At 36.6% G+C, this 8722-nt stretch overlaps 1 pseudogene; it reads right to left on the bottom strand.

Moving 5' to 3' along the window:
• Positions 1 to 5035: 5035 nt before the first annotated feature.
• On the bottom strand, positions 5036 to 5911 carry LOC125409848 (small ribosomal subunit protein eS4, X isoform-like; annotated as a pseudogene).
• Between the last annotated feature and the right edge of the window lie 2811 nt (positions 5912 to 8722).

Here is an 8722-nt window from a genome sequence, read left to right as displayed (position 1 = left end):
TGTACTTGACTGAGCAATTTTCCTCTAGAGAGAGGAATTTTCACAATTTTACAAAATTGTCTTTGGTCCATTTTTTCTTTCTTTCTTTTTTTCCCTAAGATCATAACATACTCCAAACCCTCCCACATATCCCATACTTTTCTTTTTCAAATTCCTGGCCTCTTTCTTCATTAGTTATTACATGTATATATATTGCTAAATATAGCCTGGTCTTTCTTTAGACTGTTACTTGTATATGTGTTTTCAGATTAGGTATTGGATAACAAATTGGTGAGCTTTTCTCTGGGAAGGATTGTTTCTCTCACTGTGATCATTCTGTAGTTGCCCATGGTTCTTGGGTAAGGTTAATGCCTAATGGCCTTTCTCATATACACCTGGGCATAACTATTGCAACCGTCCCTTTTCAGTTCTCGCTTAGGTAGTCATGTTGGTGACACTTTGTGGGTGCAACTTCTAACACTATTAGGAGACACAGTCTCACAGAAAACTCTCACTCTGATTCCTACAATATTTAAAGTTCCTCTTCCCACAGTGGTTTTCCCTAATGGCCCCTGACTGTTGTAATGAGAATTTTCCTGATGAAGGGTGAGGACTACACTTATCTGTGGATATAAGGACAAATATTTAGAATGAAGTTAGGGATTATGATAGTTTAACAAAATAGTGGTTGCAGATTTTTCTTCAAGATTCATGACTTCACTAGCCACAGGTTATTTGCTAGGGTCTCCAGTACCAACCATGATTTCCCTCCTGTTGAGTGAGTCTTAAGTTTAGGTAGAGAGCTCTCTGCTATTGCTAAGAAATGAGCTAACATTGCATCCTATTGGTTGATGGTTTTCAGATGTTATGTAATGTATGAGTCAGCAAATTAACAGAAACTTGGAGAAAAGCTGTTTTCTATAAATTTTGCATGTCATTTATTTTCTTATTTTATTTTACTTTATTTTATTACATTTTGAAGAACATTAATCAACAGTTCCAAAGTACAGAGTCACACACCTAAATCAGTAAGCAAAATATATGCTGATCTCACTGAACAGAATAAATTGATAGAATTTGGGTCAATATAAAGTTTCAGAATATTTAAGCAGAATACCAACTGCAAGAGTCTTACTTGTAATTATAAAATGAAATTATCAGTCTTTTAAAATAAATTTAGGACTTAATTTTTAAGAAACCCACATGCTTTTATATTTAAAATTTTTATTGGATTCTATAACTTTAATTAAATCTACAAACTTTTCTCAGTTAATTTCCTTTTTGAAGTATATTATTTTTCAAGAATAATTTTGAGAATCTTTTATTTTTACATTTAAAAAAGTTGGTTCTAAGTATAAGCATATTTTATTAGAGACATACCACAAAATGTCATGAAATAAACCTTTAATTTGATACAGTTGAAATATACTTGAAGATTGTGCTGGCTGGCTGACTTTTTGTCATTTTAATGTGTGTTAGAGTTATCTAGGAAGAGAGAACCTCAATTAGAAAATGCATCAATCATATTGCCTATATCCATTTTCTATATTAGTCATTGACATGTGATGGCCCATGCCGCCCCTGGGTACCTGATCTTGGTGATATAAAAAGGCTCAGCAAACCATGCGAGTCAGCTATTTAGCAGCAGTCCTCCATGGTCACTGTTTCAGTTCCTGCCTTGAATTCCTGCCCCAACTTCCTTCAGAATGAACAACAATTGTAAACTGAAATAAATCATTTCTTACCTAGTTGCTTTTCGCCATGGCATTTTATTTCAGCAAGAGAATAAATACTAAGTGGAGCAAAGACCTATTGTTTATAGGTTTGGTTGTTATTGCATTTGACTATTCTTTGCCTATGAATACTGCTTAGCTATTTTAGAATATGTTTATGAGTTTTTTATTAGTAATTTCAGATTTGTATACACACACATAAGTTTTCATTTTCATTTTGATGTATTTCTGGATAACTTCTATTCTGTAAATATGTTTTTTTTAAATAATTGAATCCTTTCAATAGTGTTGTTTGTTTGTTGTATTTTGTTTATTTATTTCATTTTCCTGGAACTTGCTCTGTAAACCAGGTTGGCTTCAAATCAGAGATTTATCTGCCTCTGTCTCCTAGTGCTGTGATTAAAGGTGTTCACCACCACCACACAACTTGAATCCTTTTTATTAACTCCTTTTTTCTAACTTCATTTTTCATGGATACTCATTGAATAACTATTATATTTATCTATATTTAATGAATTTGCTTAATATTATAAAATCATGCTCTTGTATATAATACATCTGAAGTGACAATTGCTTTCTTACTCAATTATCACAAGAATTAGGTTTACTACTAATAAAATGTGCCTGGTTGAAAATTCAGTAAGAGAATTAATTTTTCTTGTTTGCTCCATGGGCTGGAGCTCTTTGTCCAATAACTTTAACATCCCCATCTGCTCAGACTACCCTTGCTAATAACCACTGATAATGCATGACTGCTTCACACAGGCTGGGGAACTCAAATCTTCACAAGTATTTTTCTGTCGCTAAAGAAACAAGATGAGAAGGTAAGAAAGAAAAAGAAAATTCTCTACATTTTAACCAGAGAAGTCACTTTCATTAACGTGTAGTATTTGTATTGGGGTACAGGTAAAATCTACCAATAAAGCTTCTACCATGTATGAGATCACTGAACTGATCACTTATGATAGATCAATTACTTTTAATCTGTTCCTGAATAGATCAAATCCAAGGAAAGCTTTTCCATTGAGTTCATCCTCATAATAAACTCAAAGCTCACTAAGAAGTCTAGCATTTCCCACGAACTACAAGAGTTCTGTGAAGGGTGAGCAGCGATCAGCACACAGGGGCAGCAGAGACTTCTTTTCATGTTACTGATACCTTGAAGGGCCACACTGAAAGGCAACTCATGGTCTCAATGATAATGAGGCAATACTTGCCTAATGTTAAGATCAGGTTTTATTGTTTGCTTATTATACAATTTAATTTTATATAATTATTTTAAACTACAAAATAAAATTTTAGTATTTCCTGATTGTGTGTTTTTGGTATGTGTATTTTCATGATAACCTAAGTGTAAAAAGCTGTAAGTGTCTATAAAAGTGTTGGCGATTTAAAGGGTCAAGTTTGGTCTCAGACAAGATTACATTTATAGTGGGTGATTTGATCTGTGACTTCTTTCCCACCTTCTTAATAACTGTTATGTGCCCTTTGCTTTCCTTAGTGAAATGCAATCCTCTCCTCCCTGATGGAGATGGCAGCTGCTGCTGCTGGTCAGCCTTAAGCTCTCTCATATTAAGGGAAATACTGTTCTTTGTGTTTGCCCTTGACTCTCCTTACTTTCAAGGAACACAGATCACCCCTGAGAGTGTATATTCAATCTTAGCTTAAAGTGGCAGAGAGCACCTTTTGATTTCAAATTTATTAATCTTTTGGAATCATCACATCTATACTTATTTCTGAATGACTTTTTGACAGTCTCTACTGTTGAACACTTGTTGCTATTGGAAAAAAAAAAAAACAAATACTTTTGCCAGCCTTGGTAGTCCTGGCCTTTTTCCCAAGCACTCAGTAGGCAGAGTCATATGAATCTCTATGTGTTTGACCCCAACCTGGTCTATATAGAAAGCTCCAGGCTATCTAAGGCTACAAAACAAGATCCTGTCTGAAGTAAACAAGAAAGAAAAATACCCCCCAAACAGAAAAAAAAATGTGTTTTATTTTCAATTCTAGAAATTCAAATGACGTGCTGAATTGAAGTGTATTTAGATTGCTTTGCAGATTATTAATGCTTTCATTTGGGGTATTTTATTAGAAAATAATTTATAACCACAGATGTTAGGTATAGCGTAAGGGACTAAGGGGGAGAGAAAAATCTCTGGAGGAAGAGGAAATAGAAATTGTATGTATTGATGGGTTTGTGCAGTATTATGTAATTAAATGCAAAAGTGAAGGGAAGATTAGGGTATAGAGGAAATACTAAGAAAGACAGTTAACACTAAAAATCACTTGAGGGGGTCATATGAAAGCCTACTTCCATAAACATTTCTTAAAATATATGCATATAACAAAGAACTCTCATAAAATTGCTAAATAATGTGAGAAATAAATCCCCAACTAGATACCTCTTATCAATAAATAAAAGCCCCAAATGATCCATGCTATGGTCAAGGCTGTAGGCTGTTCTCTACTAACTGATGGCAAAGCCCTGTTGCTGAAGACAACACCTACAGCACTCATTAAGCACAGAGAAATAGAGCTGGTACCTACAAAGAGCCCTCATTCCTGCTGTCTGGCATTTGTGACACTGGAAGATACTCTCCCAGAGGAGAGAGGTGAACATGGAGGAGAGAGGTAAGCATCAACATGGCACAGAACCTTCAGACCACAAAGGTGACCTGTCTGCATGATACACTGGTACAAGAGTAGTACAAAAGCTGTGGGAGTAGCCATCTAGCACATGGTTGGATTTAAGGTCCATGTCACAAGATGCTACCTATTCATGACATGGCTCAGGTGAGTAAGAACCTGAGAAGCAATAGCCCGTGGATCCAAAAGAAAAACAAATACTACTTTTCTGCTAAAGGCATGGAGCTGTAACATTATACCTAAAGACATCTTGCCATACTCATAGATAAGTGTCTTGCTCAGTCTTCAACAGAGAAGCTAATTCTTGGAGTAGGTGAGAATAAATACGAAAATCCATAGCTGGACAATGTGCAGAGGGTAAGAGTCTTTGGAACACTCACTGAGTCCTAAATGGGATGTCTCCATTTAGGACTTTTATCAGAGCTCAGGGCACTCTGTGGAAGAGGAGACTGTATTGCAGAAACAATGTAATAGCCAGAGAAGACGGAGGACATCAAGGAAACCAGGTCTTTTAAACACAGCAGGATCAGTGCACATATGAACTCACCAAGACTGTGGCAGCATGCACAGGCCCTTCACAGATCTGGGCTTGATGGAGTCCCAGTGCCGAGAAAGGAATAGACACAATCCCACATCCCTGTATTAATACTTTCTTTTTAAAAAAATTAATATGCTGTTTAATCTTCTCCAGCATGTCTTCTAGAGACCCTTTGATCTATGCTCTGTTTGGTCGCTAGCCTTTGTCTCTATTTTCAGCAATGGTAAGGTGGATTCTCTTTTCTGGGGGAAGAATAATGCATGGTTTGTTGGCCTTACCAATAACAAAAAATGTTGGAAAGCCTAGTGACAGAGCTGCTGCCACTGGCTTCTTTCACATGAAGCACATCAAAAGAGCCAGGATGTCTCTCTCTGTCGGTGATCACATCAGTTCTTCCCAAGTTAGCACCTCCAGCCACCATGCACAGGTTACTGGTGACAAACTTGACAAAGTCGCTTCTTTTGTCTGTCTCCAAATCAACCTGAATGGTATCAGTCACATTGATGAGAGGATCAGGGTAGCAAATAACACAATCATTGTGGCTCACCAGATGTGGGATTGCTTTTGTGCCTATAAAGATCTTTCTCACTTTGTGTAACTTGTACTTGGTCTCCTCAGGTGTGATAAGATGAATAGCAAAGTGACCCGTGGTGTTATAGATCAGGAGGAAGTTTTCTCCAATCTTGTCAATGCTGGTGATATACATAAATCCAGCAGGGTAGATACTATCGAACCTGACTTTGCCACCAATCTTAATATAGCATTGCATGCAAATCTTTTTTCTTTCTCTCTCTCTCTCTCTCTCTCTCTCTCTCTCTCTCTCTCTCTCTCTCTCTCTCCCTTTATTTTATTTTTTAAATTCATTTCCAGTTAGGACATGTCCGTTCCTTAGGAAAATGATTAGAGGCAGACCTCCCCTCAGCTTGTGAGGAGCAAACACATCAGTCAATTTATCCAAAATCTATAGTTTTGGAGCCACTGCATGCTTCAGATATTCCTTGAGACCATGAGTCATAGATACACAGGGAACAGAAAGAGTTATACTATATTCTTAAGGACAGCTTCCATGTTAACAGTAAATGGCCATACAAAACACACTCAATGGGAATTTTAGAGGTTATTTTTCTCAAAGTGCTTTGTTGGGGTTTTACTCCTTTCCTGAAGAGATCCTTTCCATATATATTATGGTTTCCAGTTTTTTTTAAATAGTATTCATGTGGTGTGTGTGTGTGTGTGTGTGTGTGTGTGTGTGTGAGAGAGAGAGAGAGAGAGAGAGAGAGAGAGAGAGTGTGGTGTGTTTGTGCATATCTTGTGCTTTTGTCTTAGTTATTTTGTTTTTATTTGTTTGCTGTGTTTTATTCAATTCTGGTTTGTTTTAGTTTCTTGGTTATTTTCTAATGAGTGAAGGAAAGAAAGTTTGTGTATTTGGGTGAGTTGAGAGGTAGGAGAATCTGGGAGGAGTTGAGAAAGGGCAAACAATGATACTAAATGAAAAGAATTATTTTCATTAAAAACGAAAATGATACTGTTTTTTACAGTGACTATTCCATAGAAAGTTTTACTCAGCTGAAGTTTTCTCAATGTTGAAAATTTAAGACGTCCAACGAATGAAATAGGCCACATTGAATAAATAATTTTAAACAAAATTTTTTGTTGAAATTTCTTTGCCAAAAGTTTATAATCAAATTGTATTTTATCGTTTGATCTATTAAAATCAGAAAATGTCACGGTAAACATGGTAAAGGGTTTCCTTCAGTTTTAAATTTATTTTCTGATGCCAGAACAGGTTTTAAAAATAAGTATCAATGTAATTTTGATATTGATAAAAGGGTATCTTTGGAAATATAATCTCTTAATTAGAAATTAATTGTCTTTATATTGTTCCTTTTATCATAAGTATGTGTCATTCTTTGGTATGTAAGAAATACCTCATTCTCTGAAAGCATGACTATCGCTTCCAGTTGATTTATTTAAATATAATGCCTCCCTTTTCTCATAATTATATTCAGATGATCACATTGCTCGACTTGAAGAAAAATGATAATTCCCAGAACATGACCTCTATTATTTATACTATTGCATACACCAAACATAGCTAAATGACTGAAGAAGACAGATGAAGATTTTCAGGTCACAAATTTTTATATTACACAGATTTTCATAAGGTGAATAAAATATTACTTATTTAATATAATGACAGAAGGAAATGAAATAAACAGCCTGCTTGCCTATTATTAAATACCTTGAAAAGGTGCTGTTTTCCACAGCAGGATCATTTTTCTTTTTAGGAGAGGAAAATATCCAGTCACAAAGCTGTTATAACCTAAATTGAAAGGCATAAAGCACTAGGAAACCCTTCTATATTAGAGAATGAAAGATGATGTCCATCTATCAAGCAGATTCATGGAAATGCTAGCAATTGATCTAGGATTTATTTTATTTATTTATTAAAACATTCTTTTCTCATTTACATACTAATCCCAGTTCCCACTCCCTCCCATTCTCCCACTCCCTCACCTTCCCGGAATGCATTCCTCAAAGAGGGTAGGGCTTCCTGTGGGGATTCAACATAGTCTGTCACATCAGTTCGAGGAAGGAACAAGGCCTCACAACTATATCTATGCTAAGAAAGATATCCCTCCAAAGAGAATGGTCTCCAAAAAGCCGGTTCGAGCACTTGGGATAAATTGTAGTTTCATTGCCAGTGGCCCCACAGACACAACTGTCACCCACATTCAGAGGATCTCGATTGGTCTATACAAGTTCCCCTACTGTCAGTCCAGAATCAGTTAATTCCCACTAGTTCAGGACAGCTGTTTCTGTGGGTATCCCCATCATAGTCTTGATCCCCTTTGCTCATATTATTCCTCCTCCCTCCCTTCGACTGGACTCTGGGAGCTCAGCCCAGTTATTAGCTGTGGATCTCTATATCTGCTTCCATTAGTTGCTGGGTTAAGATTCTATGATGACAATTAAGGTAGTCATCAATCTGATTACAGAGAAGGCTAGTTCAGTTACCCTTTCGACTATTGCTTAGGGTCTTAGCTGAGGTCACCCTTGTAGATTGCTGGGAATTTCCCTAGTTCCTGATTTCTTGTTAGCCTCATAGTGTCTCCCTCAATTAAGCTATCTCTTTCCTTGCTCTCCTTCTCTGTTCTTTTCCCACCATGAAAACCCTGTTCCTTCTTGTTCTCCTCCTCCTCCCCTTTTCTCCCCCCGTTCTGCCCTCCCTCCATGCCCTCAATTCTCTCAGGAGATCTTATACATTTCCCCTTCACAGGGGGATCCTTGTGTATCTCTCTTTTAGTATTCCTTGTTACCTAGGTTCTCTGGGGTTGTGGACTTTAGGCTGGTTATCCTTTGCTTTTTGTCTAATATCCACTTATAAGGGAGTACATACTGTGTTTGTCTTTCTTGCTCTGGGTTACCTCACTCAAGAATTTTTTTTTTGTTCCATCCATTTGCCTGCAAATATCAAGATACCATTTTTTAAAATCATTGTAGTATTCCATTGTGTAAATGTACCACAATTTCTTTACCATTATTCAGTTGAGGGACATCTAGGTTGTTTCCAGGTTTTGACTATTATGAATAATGCTGCTATGAATACAGTTGATCAAATGTCCTTATGGTATGAGTGTGCATCTTTTGAGTATATGCCCAAGAGTGATATTGCTGGCTCTTGAGGTAGATTGATTCCCAGTTTTCTGAGAAACTGCCATACTGATTTCCATAGTTGTACAAGATTGCATTCCAACCAGCAACAGAGGAGTGTTCCCCTACTCCACATCCTCTCCAACATAAACTATCATCAATGTTTTTGTTG

Source organism: Myodes glareolus, chromosome 1 (assembly GCF_982192425.1).
Source record: "Myodes glareolus chromosome 1, mMyoGla1.1, whole genome shotgun sequence".
Taxonomy (NCBI): Eukaryota; Metazoa; Chordata; class Mammalia; order Rodentia; family Cricetidae; genus Myodes; species Myodes glareolus.
Note: the sequence above shows the minus strand (reverse complement) of the source record. Positions and strands in the feature narration are given on the sequence as shown.